The sequence below is a fragment of the Glycine max genome, chromosome 5 (genome assembly GCF_000004515.6).
Source record: "Glycine max cultivar Williams 82 chromosome 5, Glycine_max_v4.0, whole genome shotgun sequence".
Lineage (NCBI taxonomy): Eukaryota > Viridiplantae > Streptophyta > Magnoliopsida > Fabales > Fabaceae > Glycine > Glycine max.
Genome location: NC_038241.2, coordinates 7,297,887 through 7,313,896, shown reverse-complemented (window position 1 = coordinate 7,313,896; position 16,010 = coordinate 7,297,887). Strand labels below are relative to the sequence as shown.

Genomic DNA, 16,010 nt, shown 5'->3' with positions numbered 1-16,010 from the left:
TTTTGTGCATTTTTGTTTTTATTTTGCTTCATCTCTGTATATCATCACAACTTCAGAGGCTTGGTTCTAGGATTCAACTTCCAAAGGCTTACTTACTCTAATATATCTCTGATTCAAATTGTTCTGTGAGTTTTCCTGTTTTAGTCTGAGGCTTTGAGCTTTGTTTGATAGATATGCCAAAGGCAAATTGCAGTTTCTAATTTGTTGAAACTACAAAGATTGAGTTTAGAACTGATAGAAGAGTTACTGTGTGTATCAAACTAGCATTAGAATTGGTTATGAGTGTTTGTTTTTCACGTTCTTAGTTCTTATACACTACTAGAAACTAGAAAGAAGTGATTGGAATTTCAATTACCATTGTTGGTTTAGAGGGCAGAGGCTCCATTGAGTTAAAAGAATTATATTGTTGTATGTGATTCATATTTAGGTGCAGAATTGGTTATGGCTGCAGAATTTTTAAATGCTTAATATTAAGGTGCAGATTCTCAATTTCACTTCTGCTTCTCTTCTTTATATTGTTGTATGTGATTCATTACATTGCACGGTTGCCAGATTGGCCACGCTTTGTTCAGTGTATTCAGCAAATTATTAAAGAGTAGAACTCTGAATTCTCTGCTCTGAGAGATGTTAAAGTTGGTTGTTTCTGCGTCTCCTCTTCGTTTGCAGTTATCCTCTCACCATTCCATGTCGTTAAATCTACCACATTCTGCCAATTCATTAGAGTGAGTGGCAGGTTTCCATGTAGAACTAAAAAACAAAGCACACTTCAAATCTTAGATAATTAATTGTGGCATCCTCCAAAAATCTTTTAAAAACATAAAATAAAATAAACCAAATCATCTTTGGACTTTTCTGAACCTTTTCCTTTTCCTTTTATGGCACCATAAGTTGGTTCCATATATAATTTTATTCAATATTTTGGTACTGTCACTGTCACATGTATCTTTCACCACATGTGGGGTTAATAACAATTCCAATTTTTATCATATATTCAAAGTCTATTTCCCTATTCATTCTATTTAATTTATTCTTTAGCTTTCCTTTGATTTATCCTTTCTTTTCTTTCTTTGCTGTTACTGGTTGATTTGGATCATGCTCATGTCCTCCAAGGTAATTGATTGCTTGCTTCTTATTTTGTTTTTCATCTCTCCTCTTCCCTCCCTCTCTTAACACCGGTTAGATTCATGGGGAAATATATTTTAAAAAAATAAAGTATATAAATAAGTTACTTCGTTAACAGCTTGTGCATATTCAGAATCTAGAACAAAATTTGTATCTTAAGCATAGATGCGGTATTTTGATCTTTTATGAGCATACTCATCAGTGATGGTAAATTTGAAGAGTGGTTCTAGTTAAGGAGTTTTAGTCCCCAAAAATCCCTTTCTTAACTGAATTTCAGGTGGTCTTCAGGATTTTTCTTAAAAATTTCATGACAAGAGGCTTTATTTTGCCATGTTCTTATGTTGCTTAATTTCAAGCACATACCTTCCAACAGATATGGAAACCGGGAAAGAATCTTCTAACATGGTGTGAAAATTTGGTTTTTTTGTACTCTAATTTGCTGCTGCATATAAAGCAAAATCATGTGATTCAGCACCGAAATTCTGATACTTAAGTGTTTTACTAGGATGTTGTAGGATAATTAACAAGTAGGCTACCACACGATCCTAGAGTTGCATTTCAAATTTGGAAATATTGGAAAGTCTGGTTGGTTCTCTTTGATGTTGTATATTTAACTCATACTCATAAATCTTTGTACTTTGTATTCTACGTAAGTATGTAATAGAGTTTAGACTTGACAGATTTGCCCTTAGCATGGCTGTCTAGGAAATTGGGATCCGAGTTTTATGTGTGTTTAGGAATTAGCATTTTGATTGTTTTACCACTGACATATGATCCTCTGGGAATAGATTCAGCAATTTCTAACTGATTTCAACTAATAGTAAGGAGTGCATTTAAAAGAGTGGGTAGTGTGTTTACTAATTCACTTATGGCAATAATTTATTCTGTGCTGTAAAAATTATCCTGTTACATTTGTGGGCTGAGAATGTGTTAGCTTGTAGGTAACATACACGTAACATGGAAAAAGAGTGAGCAGGTGTTAGATTTAAAACCTTCATGCTTTATTATGGTTTAACTCTTAAAGATTCATCTTGTCATACATAATGGTTATTTTGTCAACTTGTCATATTTAATATATAATAAGGGTGATTAATGCTAGAGAAACTACTAGTACTATGCTGAAAATCATAAGATTTTCCCCTTGAGTTGGTATTATTTAATTTTCACTCATAGTTAATGCCTATAATTAAGCAACATAATTAATGCCTATAATTAAACTTAAAACTAGTCTAGACTCAACTACACAAGTTTTGGCTTATGAATGAATTGCCTTTCAACTAAATGATTTAACAGAAAATAGTGCAGAGCTACAAATTGTTCAAGATGAGGGAGACATAACATTATTATTAACCCCAAACACTCTCAAATCATTATGTTTACTGTTTAAGCAACACATTACAGCTAAAAAATTGCTCACTTTTTCTTAAATCCTCACTATAAAATGAGTTGTAGTGAAGCATAAGAGTATCCAATTTTTACAGGTACATGTATAAGAATATTTTTGCTACTGCATATGCTAGTGAAGCATGTACTGCTAAATATTAATAAATGGCATCAACGTGGACTAGAATGTGTACAGTACAGAGCATAAATAAATAGGTTGACTCAACACTCTACACCAAGAAGTAATACTTAGAAGCCATAATAAAAACACAATTCTCTTGAAATATTAATTTAGGAATTGAAGGACGCCTTTGAGGCAAAGCAATCTAGAAAGTGCAAACAATTACTATGAATCTTATTATGTTCAAACAATTGATATTTTATTCTCAACTCACCAATGCACCTCTTACATCTTAGACTCAAATTAACCACACGCACGACTTCCCAACTCACTGATATATGTTTTTTTTCCTAATTCAAACACTTATGGTTGATATCTTACTATCAAAGTCACCACTCTGCTCTTCTGACTCCCGAAATGAATGATCCTACTTAATTCTCACAAGATTCTGATGCATGGTTTGATGAGGTATATATATATATATATATATATATATATAAGACTACCCTACTTTTACTTTGCTGCTTTTTTGGTCCAAAATTCAAACCTTGCAAGTTATGCTTGTTATATATATATGCTACACTTTGATTTTTAACTTCTGTGACTTAAAAATGCTTGTTTTCCCTTCTAGTTTCTCTCATTAGCCACTTCCTACTCATGAATGGGATCAAAGGAAGATCTTTTTTTTTTTGTTTGACATGTCAACTGATTGCCTCAGCTTCCCACACCACTCATGCTGCTGCTTCTTCTTTCTTGTTAGCTTTTAGTGATGTTAGTATTGCCAGCCTAGCCTACTACTCAATATGCTCTATGTAGTTCATGATGTGTCTTAGTACTAGCTATATCTAATATGCTTTTTTTCCATCACTATTGATACCTTTACAAACTCTGTGGCTTTGTGCATCATTGCGAATATGCTTGAAGCTGTGCACAGATTATCAAACTGTAATGTTGAGATCATAGTATAATTGCATTGCACCTCCGCTTTGTGTATGCCATGAGCTTTGTTACTGGTCTATTTTTCTCTGACATTAGAACATTTTCTTCACTATACAAACAGTAACATTTGCATGGAAGTAAAGATTCTTGTTGAAGATGCAAGAGGAAAAATTGATGATCATATATACGAATGGAACTTATTTTGACTGAATTGAACATCTGGTCTAAACTGCGGTTGCAGGATTTGATCAAAGTTTTTCTCTGGTTACAGGATTGGTTTTGCATGTTGAGTCAGCAATTGAGTAGTGGTTCTTTGTGTGATTAGAGCTCTTGTTCTGGTTTTCTCAGTATTTTAGATAGCTTAATGTTTAATGGATGATTGATGTGGATTATTTTTAATGGAACGAAATAATTTGTTTTGCTTCATTGCTTTCCTTGTGAGCATATGGTAGGACCTGTTCTATAAATATTCTTGGTTTGTGACAGCTTTAATGTGTTGGGTAGTTGGTAGGCACGTAGCTTTTATGGTATGACTTTTTGTAAATATGGGATTTTGAGTTATAATATTTGAAAGCAATACATGCGCCTTATTGTTAGACAATGGCATTATATTGAGAATTGTCAGGTTGTTGTTAGGAGGACTTATATTATTCCACAGGTTAACATATGCAAAAATTCATATTAGATTAGCTTTTGCTTAATTTAAATTATATAGGAATGTCAACCTTACCAAATATATTATAATGAGATTGATTTTTATCTCTTAATTCTCATGCCAAATATATATTATAATTCTTATTTTTTATTTTATAGGAGGATCCTGAAGTAGCAAAGTTTAGAGAGCAAGGCCTCAAATTCTTACCTGAGATGGAATTCCTTTTTAAGGGTACTATTGCTACTGGTTTTGCAGCATATGCACCATCTGAGGATTCAAGACAATATGAAGGATTCAACACAAGAACAGAAGAGACAAATGATAACATTGATGATAACACTGACATGGAAGTGAATGAGCCTGAGATAGACACGACAACTCAGAACACGTCTTCGGCAAAGGAAAATGGACAGAGGAAGAGAGGGTGATAAAAGAATTGGGGTTGCTGCCAAGCTTTCCTCACAATTAGATCGTATTATTCAAACATTTGAATCTAGTGTATCTGCTCAAGACCCAACTAGTATTACTGCATGTGTAGCAAAGTTGAAAGATCTACCAGGACTTGAGTGTGGGAGTGAACTATTTTACAAAGCCACTAAACTTATGAAAAAAAGGGCAAACATGATCACCTTTGTTGCTTTAGAAGAGCCTGAGCTACAACTTGGATGGATCAAATCTGAAACTTAAGCACAAATTCCTTAATTTCTCCTCTATTTGATATCATTGACACTTGCTAGTTTTGCTTGGTTATGAACCTTGGTTGTGTTATGGATCTTAGTTTTTAATTTTAGTTATGTCATGGATCTTTGATTTTAATTTTGGTTATGTTATGGATATTAGTTATGGTTTGGCTCTTGATTTTTTTATTTTCAGTTGTGTTATGATTTTTTTTCCTTCTACAGGATGTCTTCATCATTATCATCAAATGACTCATCACTATCATCAAATGACTCTTCATCTAACGATGACGATCACATTACGAAGAACAAAGTGTTGATGTTTGCTGTAGCTAATGTTACCAATTACTTCATGAAATATGTTGTGAAAAATCCATGTAGAGATTCAAGCATGACAGGCCATCATTGGGTATCTGAAATTCTAAATGGTCATCCAATATGTTGTTATCAGATGTTTAGAATGAAGAAACTTGTCTTTCTTGAATTATGTGATATCTTGGAAACCAAGTACAACTTAAAGAAAACTCGAAATGTCAGCATTTATGAGCAAGTTGGCTTGTTTTTATACATGTTGAGTCAACCAGGTTCTGTTCGTAATTGTGAGGAAAGATTTCAACATTCAGGTGAAACAATATCTAGACATTTCCATAATGTCTTAGAAGTTGTGTGTATGTTTGCAAAGGATATAATTAAGCCTGTTGATCCATCATTTAGGGATACTCCTGATGAGATTCTAAAAGATGCTAGATATCGCCCTTACTTTAGGGATTGTATTGGTGCAATAGATGGTACTCATATACGAGTTTGTGTTCCCTTTCATCTACAAGGAGTCTATATTGGTCGGAAAGGCTACACTACCACTAATGTCATGGCTGTTTGTGACTTTAGCATGTGTTTCACTTTTGTTTGGGCAGGTTGGGAAGGTTCTGCACATGATACTAAGATATTTATGGAGGCTTTACATAAGCCTGCATTGCATTTTCCACATCCTCCTTAAGGTACTTAAAATTTATATATTATAAATATATGTATCATTATAATTTTGTGTTCTAACATGCTCTATTGTTTTATTCTTTAGGTAAATATTATCTTGTTGATTCTGGTTACCCTACTTTTATGGGTTTTCTAGGACCGTACAAGAAAACTAGGTATCATCTCCCGCAATTTAGAATTGGGCCTAGAATCAGGGGAAGAGTTGAAGTTTTTAATTATTATCATTCTAGTCTTCGAAGTACAATTGAACGTGCATTTGGTTTATGTAAAGCAAGATGGAAGATATTGGGTAATATGCCACCTTTTGCTTTGAAGACACAAAACCAAATCATTGTTGCTTGCATGGCTATACATAACTTCATTCAAAGAAATGACAAGAGTGATGGAGAATTTGATTCGCTAGATGAAGATAATGAAAATATAGATAGTGATGAAGATGAAAGTGAAGTTGGTCCTAGTATTACAACATGGGAAGAACCGGATGCTCAAAGTACTCTACAAATGGAACGATTTAGAGAATCTTTGAAGAATATGTTTCCAACACGTATTTAATTTCTTTATTTTTTAATACTACAAGGTTGCATGTTTATGGTATGGGTACATTTGAACAATTTTATATTGAAAGACATTATTGATCGTATTATCACCAAGTTAATGATATTTTATATTTTGTTATAAATTATAATTACATAGATAATAATTAAATTATAAACTAGAATGTATGTGACCACATTACTAAAACAATAAATTAATTAGATTTTAAATATGAAAAGTAATTATGTAGAAAGGTGTATAACTATATTTTTATGAGATACATTTATTTTATTTTTATAAAAATAATTATTTTTTAATCAAAATTTCTAGAAAATATATAACAATATTTTAAATATAATGATAAAGTTAAAATATTTTTATAAATGAAATAGAAGAAGAAAATAATTTTTATTATTTTTAATAATATTTAATTATTTAAGGCATTTAATAATTATATAATAATGTTTAAGTATTTAATTATTAGTTTTAATAATGTCAAAGCATATAATATCCTTTTTGGTAATTTTAATTATGCAAAAGATCTTCTACAATTTCATCCAAACACCATATTAATTTAAATAAGCACTTAAGAGTTTATCATCCAAACATCAAATTAACTTATGTAAAAGTAACTTTTCAGATAAGAGCTTCTTGGATAAGTTCTTTCTCTATAAGGTCTTTTACAATAGTGCATCCAAACAGGCCCTATGTCCTTCACAATCCCGGGGAAACTATTGCATAAATACTCATCTTGCCAATCATTTTCTTCGGGGAAAAACGCCTCCACAGAAATTGAGTAGTCATCAATATCCAGTAATCGTACAACCACCTTTTTTAACTGGCCAATCTCCTTTATCCACCAATGCCCTCAGAATTTAATATTCCTTCCATTAGTGACACTCCATAGACAATTTGGTTCAAACACGTCCCAAATGACCTTAACACTACTACAAAAATTACTTTTTACTGAAAAATCGACTTAGAAAGAAACACAGTAATATTTTTGTAAATAAATGCAACAACTATATAACGGTTTTGCAAAAACCATCTTAAAAGGTTGTCATTCTAAGATGATTTTTATAAAATCGTCTTAGAATAATTTTTACTGTTTTTAATATTTTATTTCTCCTTCCACTCTTTCGCACTCTCACTCTTCAACTTTCCCTCTCACTCTTTGACTCCCCCAAGCCATCACAAGAGGGACCAAGGCCACCTCTCTGTCAACGCTTCCAAGAGCAAATCCAACACCTCAATTTCACCAAAAGCTGGTTATTCCTTCAACGCCAGCAAAGATGAAAGTGAAACCACAATGTTCGCTTTTCACTCTCTTTCCGCATAGCATAAATAAAAACCATTCTTCCTCTTCTCCACCATCCAATTTCCCCCTTCGTTCTTCAGCTGATGACGACATCATTTGGACCAACCACCACCTTAGCGTCGCTCAAGGACCACAAAGTTCAGATCCCAAGCTTCCATGGCTTGAGGTCTGGCTCCGCCTCTGCTCTCGCCCGCAATGCCCTCTCCCTTCCTTCATTGTTGAATACTAGCGAGAATAAGGACGTGAGGAAAGAAATTGATAGCACGTATAGTAAAAGGTGAGAAAGAGAGACAACAGTGTGAATAAGATTTCTTGTCAGCGACTGTGCAACTTCATTTGAGTTCCAACGAATGAGATTTCTTGGTTATCATTCAACTGGGCTATTATCTACATGTTTAATCATAAAATATTTATATTTTTTGTTTGTTTTCAATTAACTTGGTGGATGTACCGTTTATTAATTTTGTTGACTTTTTCTTCTAATGAAATGATGCCTTATTTTCCTTTTTCTTCCTTTTGGACCCATGTATTGCCTTCTTTGAGAGAGAAGCACGATGAATTTATGTTGAAAGAACCTATGAAGAGATGGGCGAACCATAAAATTGTGGTTCGGTGGCTTTCTCGATTCTTTCCTATTTGTATCGAGACTTTATTGCTCAGTTCTTTGAGAGAGAAGCACGATGATTTGCTTCCGTGATTTGGTAACATTACAATGAACCTTTTGTTATGCCGCGATAATTCTTTCAATTAGTCTTGTACATGTTATAAATAAAGACAAACTCTGTAGTGCTAGTGAAAATTGGATGGCTTTCCTATTATTTTCATTTCATTTAATGCAACTTCATTAGAAAAATAAATTCATGGGTTTTATTATTTGTAGGTTTACAAGGAACTAAATGTGAAAGTTAGAGATGCAATTATTTCACTTGTATGTTTTTCTTCCTTAGTATGCTAGATTTCCCATGTTTATAAATTTAGATCAATTAACAAATCCATTTTTGTTTATAAAGATTGATTAAGAATGGGAGGGAAAGCAGATTGATCGAGATCTATTAAAGAATGTATTAGGCATATTTGTTGAAATTGGAATGGGGCAAATGGATCACTATGAGAATGATTTTGAAGCTGCCATACTCAAAGACACTTCTTCTTATTATTCTTAAAAGGCTTCAAATTAGATCCTAGAAGATTCTTGTTCTAATTATATGCTCAAGGTGCGGCTTCTCATTTACGCTTACTGTAACTTGGTTTCTTCATTTGCATGACTTTTTTGTCCCTATTTGATCTTTATGTCTTTTATTACATGTTGAAGAGTGCTTAAAACGAGAGAAAGATAGGGTTGCTCATTACTTGCACTCTAGTAGTGAGCCAAAGTTATTAGAGGTTTGTTATTGACTTTATGATATTATTTCAGCTATTTGGTTTTCTGTTGTGCACGATGGTGTATTGTTATACAACTTCTAAAATTTTTCAATGGTTATAATGGTTTCTTTTGTTTGACTCATTTATAGTTTCTAAACTTTTTCTCGTCTTTTCTTTTGTTCTTCTAGAAATTTCTCGTTTAGAAAGTTCAAGATGAGTTGCTATCTATGTATGCAAACCAACTCCTTGAGAAAGAACACTCTGGATGTCATGCTTTACTTAGAAATGATAAGGTACTCATGAAACTCTATTTACTTGTTATGCGTACAATATTTTTAACCAAGAGTATGTTGTTCTCACCACATGTGTTCCTTTAAATGCTTAGGTTGAAGACTTGTCAAGAATGTTTAGGCTATTCTCTAAAATACCTTGAGGCTTAGATCCTATTTCCAGTATAGTTAAACAGGTTGGTCATGTTGAACCTATCTTTATGGTTTTTCCCCCTTTTATATATGTCAATGTCAATATTGGGCTCTCATGTTCTGCTTGCTTTCTTGCTCACTACTTATCTTTCTCTCTTCCCTTTCCCCCAACATGTTACCACTGAAGGTATGGCTTTGGTGAAGCAGGTTAAAGATGCAGCCAGCAACAAAAAGGTGAATGGTTTACAAGATTTTGAAGTTGTTTTCTTGACAAGGTGATGTATTAATTTCCTCTTTTACTTGTGATTTTCTTAATGCTGAAGTTATGAATGATGTCATATTTTGGGAGCAATTTGCTTTGTTACTGCCCTTTTTATTTTGTCCTTTTAAATGAAAATGTCTACAAGCAAAAAAAAAAGGATATTATAGGTCTGCAGAAGCAGGCAATAAAAATTTTTTTTTATTAATTTAACTGAATTTTTTATTCATTTGTGGAAATTAAAATTAGTCTCTTGCTTCAGGTTTTTGTTCAGAAGGTGATTGATCTACGTGATAAGTAGCTGGCATATGTGAATGATTGTTTCCAGAATCACACTCATTTCCACAAGGTCTTGTTTTGAATAGAAAGTAGCTTTACAATTATGGATTGATATGTGTGCATGCAAATCTAATGTTTTAATCATATAGGCTCTTAAAGAGGCTTTTAAGGTCTTTTGCAACAAAGGTGTTGTTGGAAGTTCAAGTGTAGAATTGCTTGTCTCCTTCTATGATAACATTCTTAAGAAAGTAGGAAGGGAAAAATTAAGTGATGAAGCAATTGAAGAAACTCTTGAAAAGGTCTGCATTATTCTTGATGTTCCACATATAGTTCTATAAACATGATTTAAGTTGCTTGCCTATATTAGTAACAAAGACTTGTTTGTTGAATTCTATAGGTAAGATAAAAGGGGAGGAAAATTTGTGTGATGATTACCAAGTTGGATATGCTTGGCGAAAAAGGAATTTATATTGCTTGGTTGGTGTTTCAATCTTTATCTTCCACTGTGTTGTAAAAATTACTTCCACTAATCCTTGGTTGTTTCTGACAATTAAATGTGCTTTGTAGCATGTGTTTCCTTGGTTTTGGTGATACAATACCAATAATGGGCCTTCATTATTTTGGGAGTTGGTCCTTAACATAATATCAGAGGCATGTATGATCATTTGGTTAGGAGTCAATCCTTGGCATCCGTATTGCTCTAGTTGAATCTTGGCATTGCCCATGTTTCAAACCCAAAATGATCTTACTTATGTTGGCATGTTAAAAGATATAAAACTAATATTTGGTCTTTACCTAACACTTTAAGCTATAAGGAGAATTGGTCCTTAATTTAATTCATGTTTACTTGAAAGTGTGATGAATATTTTTGGAAAAGATTAAAAATCGAGATGAATGGGTAGCTAAAATGAAATTGATAATGGTGGGGTAAAATATGGAAATAAAGAGATAAAATGGAGTGCAATTATTTCAAAAAGAAAAATTATCTTAGTTTTATTCTACTTTTATGCCTCTAGACCTTTTATCATTTTTTCTAAATGACATTATAACATGTTTACTTCTTGCTTGGTTGGTTTTAGGAAGAAGCTTGCTCGAAGGCCTCTCTTTGACAAAAGTGCCAATGATGATCATGAGCGAAGTATTTTGAAAAAATTGAAGCAACAATGTGGTGGATAGTTTACCTCAAAGATGGAAGGAATGGTCAGCTATTTCTAATCTCCGTAAACAGAAGCTGATATGCTATAATGAGCGTTTTGGTGAGTTGATAAAAGAAAATTTAAATGCTTTTGCTTTGCTATCAGGTTACAGAATTTACACTGGCAAAGAAGAGTCAAACTAGCTTTGAGGATTATCTAATCAATAATCCCAATGCAGACCCTGGCGCATAGACTTGACAGTTACTGCCCTATAATGCTAAAACAATGCAACCCATCTTGGAGACGAGATTGGTAGTTTATTATTTCTTCTCTTGATCTAAAATTCATTAGTATGTGCCTAGAGCTGGCATTCTCCTTCTTATTGTCTTGCATTATTTCTTCCATTCTTTCTCATTAAATTGGGGAGAAGATGATTAAAAAAATTGTATAGTGTGGTTTGGCCATGCAAGAAGGCTATAAAGGCTTGAATGTTGTTGCTTTATTAATATTGTTTGTTAATTCTAATTGTTTTGACTAGAAATAACCCATGATAGTTATCTAAGTTGTAAGAAGTGGATTTTCTACAAAATTTTGCAAATTAATGTAAGGAAATTGCCTCCCTAGAAACTATGAATGATTATTTATCTGCTTTGTACAGTCTGTCTAACTTATAATATTTTTAATTTTTTAATTTTTTTAAAAAAGACATTTTAAAATGATTTTCTAAAAAACCGTCTTAGAATCCTCATTTTTTTTTATAAAAAAAAGACATTCCAAAATGATTATCTGAAAAAGTGTCTTAGAAAGTCAACTTTCTAAGATTGTTTTTTTTTGGAAAACCGTCTTAGAATCCTCAATTTTTTATTTTTTTTTATAAAAAAAGGACATTCTAAAATGGTTTTCAAGTCAACAATGTCTTAGAAAAATTGTTATTCTAAGATGATTTTAACTTGAAAATTGTCTTAAAACGATACCTTTCTAAGACAGTTATTTACCAGAAAACTGTCTTAAAATGATATATTTTATAAGATAGTTTTTTAGGAACCGTCATGGACAACCTTAACTTTCCACAACATTGGCTTCAAAGATGATTTTGAACCATCTTTGAATGTATAAAATAACCATCATTGATTAACATTTTTCCAATAGTGTAATAGCATTCCACAAATTCAATCCTGGTTTTTTCTTATCAATATGGGGGAAAATATTATCACCACAACCATATTTCCATTTGAGAACTTCTATCCATAAATCATCATTTTTTGTGCTCAATTAAAAGGCTATTTTTTTTTCATAAAAGAGTGACTAACAAACTTGGTTTGCCTTAGTCCAAGGCCCCTTGCATTTTTGGCTTACAAAGGGATTTCCAAGACACCCAATGGATCCTCCTATTACCTTCAAAATCTCCCATAAGAAATTCCTATAAATTTGATCCAACTTTTCACACGCATTCCTAAGCACAAAATCGGACTGCATGGTATACATAGGCATAATACTTAAAACTGACTTAATAAGATTAAGCCTACTGACAAATAGCAAGGTTCTAGCTTTCTAGACACTCAATCTTTGCTAGACTTTATCAATGACTAGATTGTAAGTTTGTTTAGTAACTCCCTGATGAAGTTAAATACTAAGATACTTACCCTGGTCATCTATACTTTTAAATCCCAACCCCTAAAAAATGTCTTGTCCCATTCTCCCATTAACATTCTTAGAGAAAAACACTCTAGTTTTCTCCTTACTCACTTTTTCTCCCAAGTTCTCTCAAAAGAAGTCCAAGCAAGCAGTAATCACCTCCACTTGATCCATTGAAGCTTATGCAAACAAGAAGATATCATATGCAAAAGCTAGATGAGACAACAATGAACGTTTTCTGCCTAACTGAATAGGCTTCCACATCTTATTCTCCACCGCCACATAGATAATATGACTTAACCTCTCCATACAAATGGCACAAAGGTAAAGGGATATGGGATCCCCTTGTCTGATACTCCTAGTAGAATTTTCAAGCATTTCCCTATTCCACAACATCTAAAAAAAAGGCTGCAGAGATACAAGAACAAATAGAATGGATAAAAGAATCAGGCAAACCCATCTCCTTAAGCGAATAAACAATGAAATTCTAGTTAAGTCTATCATCTATTTTTCCAAGTCAATCTTAATGGTCATCCACCCTTTCTTTCCTCTTCTATTTTTCATTGTGCGAACCACCTCCTGCGTAATACTAATATTATCTATATTATGCCTTCTAGGAACAAAGCTACACTGATTCAGACTTACAATTTTCTCCATAACCCCTCTCAATCTACAAGTCAACACCTTTGTTAATGTTTTATAAGAAAAATTACACAAACTTATAGGCCCAATATTGATAAGAATATTTACTACTTCTTGAAGCTTAATCTCTTTCACGGATACTGAAAAAAAAGCACTCTCACAACCATTTATGTAACTATGATTATGCAACACTTATGAGGAATAAATATGTATATCCAAGACTCAATCCATCGACCATCATGTAACTAATTCTAGTTCTAATAATAAAGTATTATTATAGTTTCATTATGATATTCAACTATAATAAAGTTGATTTGACAAGGTCTTTGATTTTAAATGATGGACTTGTTATCATAATAGAAATTATGATAATGCGAAATAAGTCTTTTATAATTTTAATCTAAATTGTTCTTTATCATGAGATTATTGTTAATTGGATAAAAATTAATATATCTCATTTATCAATTTACACATATAGATTATGGACATGTGAATGTCATCATTGAACTGACTCAATTGAGAATTTCTAATGGTTAACATTACCTTAATCTATCAATAGGAAGTTCACAAGAAGAAATATAATAATAGTTTTCTTTGACAAATTATCATAGTAATTGACAAGTTATTTATAATATTTTAATTTCGAACATCTAATGTCTTAAGGCACTAGTTGAATGGACCTTGAATATGATTAAATACTTGTAGGGTTAATGATGAATCAAGAAGGAATCCATCAACTCTTGACAATGAGTTTGATCTCTATGATATAATTAAGACCTTGGCCAAAAAAATTAAATGAAGAAAAAATGAGTTGCTTAATTCATTTACTGATTAAATATAATGCGTTAACTTATTAGAGTTTGATAGTAATATCATACTCTAGAGTTAACTTAGAGCTGCAAATGATGGAAGAAAATATTATATTATTCTTTTATTGGTTTTTGAAGCTAAAAGATGTTATTTCATGTTGTCTGGAGGTTAAGGAGTGTTGCTAGTTGCTTACCTTGATTAGTAACTTAATTATAATTAATTTACTGTTGATTTAATATTGAACCTACAAGGTCACACACAAACAAGTGTTCAAATTTTGCATAAGAAAATAATTTATTTGATAATTAAATTAGAGAATTTCATTTAAGAAAATAAATATTTTAGTGGAATATTATTATATTTTTTGCTAACACCAAGAATATAACTAAGATTTTTTCTTAAATGTGAAAGTTGTCCATAAAAAATAGCACCAAATTCTATTGTTACACATAAGGATTAAATCATGTGATTAGTTACTATAATTAATCACGCAATTATTTAGAAAGTATCTTTGCCTTAAATCAGGAAGGTTCTTATAATAAAGAGATATGTGATTTTAAATCTAATATCTCCTTTTGAAAACACCCAAATTCATATCTCTTTAACACTAAATAAATTCCTCTAAAAAACACTATAAATAAATAAAAGTTTTTGCCTAAGAGAAAAATACACCAAACACAAATTAGAGAAGAGCTCAACAAGATTTTAGTGTCTAAGCTTGAAAAGTAGAAGGGGCTTCTTAGAGTTCCACTAATTAAAACAAAGATTGATGTCAGTGTGGATACAAGTAAAGTAATTGAAGAAAAATGTGTTGCTTCAAGAACGCACATCCGATTACACAATTCTAAATTGCTCTAGCTATTATTATCATAGTATATTTTGAATGCAAAATGCAAAATTTATCCTATTATTGTGTTGCAAGTGTTAAGAACATTCATTTATAACTATCAACAACAATACTTTGTACTTTGCTATTAAAATTGGTCACCGTATGAACCAATTTTGATTATTAATAAAAGTGTTCTTACCAAATTTACTAGCCGAGTAATCTAATCTTCTCTTTCATCTAGTGTTAGTATGATCTTTGATCCTCTTCTTACTGTGCGATAGGGGTACCTATAAAAGAGACTCTGACGATCAAGTTAGTTAAGTATGAGGTGTTTGTGCTTGAGAATGAGTAAAGCATACCTTTTTTCTTGGGTGGTCAAGTATATGTATAATGTAAATGGGAGGTTACTTTCTAGTAACAACTCTATACTGGTCCATAGTGTGCTTACCACATGCAGGTCATGTTGGGTCATGCTCAAGTATAGGACATTTGCCCAAGTAGGAACTGAGCTTATGACCTGTATTTTATGTCCAAGTACAAGTCGAGTTTGTGACTTGTATGGCACACAAACCCCCCAAGTTCTAAGTTCAGTATAAACAAAAAAGATTAAGATATTCACCGAGTATAAGCTGAGTTTATGACTTATACGGTACATAATTCAATATGAACGAAAGAGGTTTATGTTCATTTGACCAAATTCTCACACAAAATTAGATGAGTTATGATGTTAGTATTTGTCATAAGTTGTATTGTTTAGAGACATTGTATTATTTTATTGTATGGAGATATTTTAAATAGTTGTGACACGTGTTGCAAACCATAAGTGTGGCTTCTTACTTTTGAAATGACGTTTATGGGTGTTGCCTCGTGTAGTGCTCCCCATATTAATGATGA

At 32.2% G+C, this 16,010-nt stretch overlaps 1 pseudogene; it reads left to right on the top strand.

The window, feature by feature from the left end:
• LOC100800294 (cullin-1-like) lies at positions 1–15,145 on the top strand (annotated as a pseudogene).
• Positions 15,146–16,010: the final 865 nt, after the last annotated feature.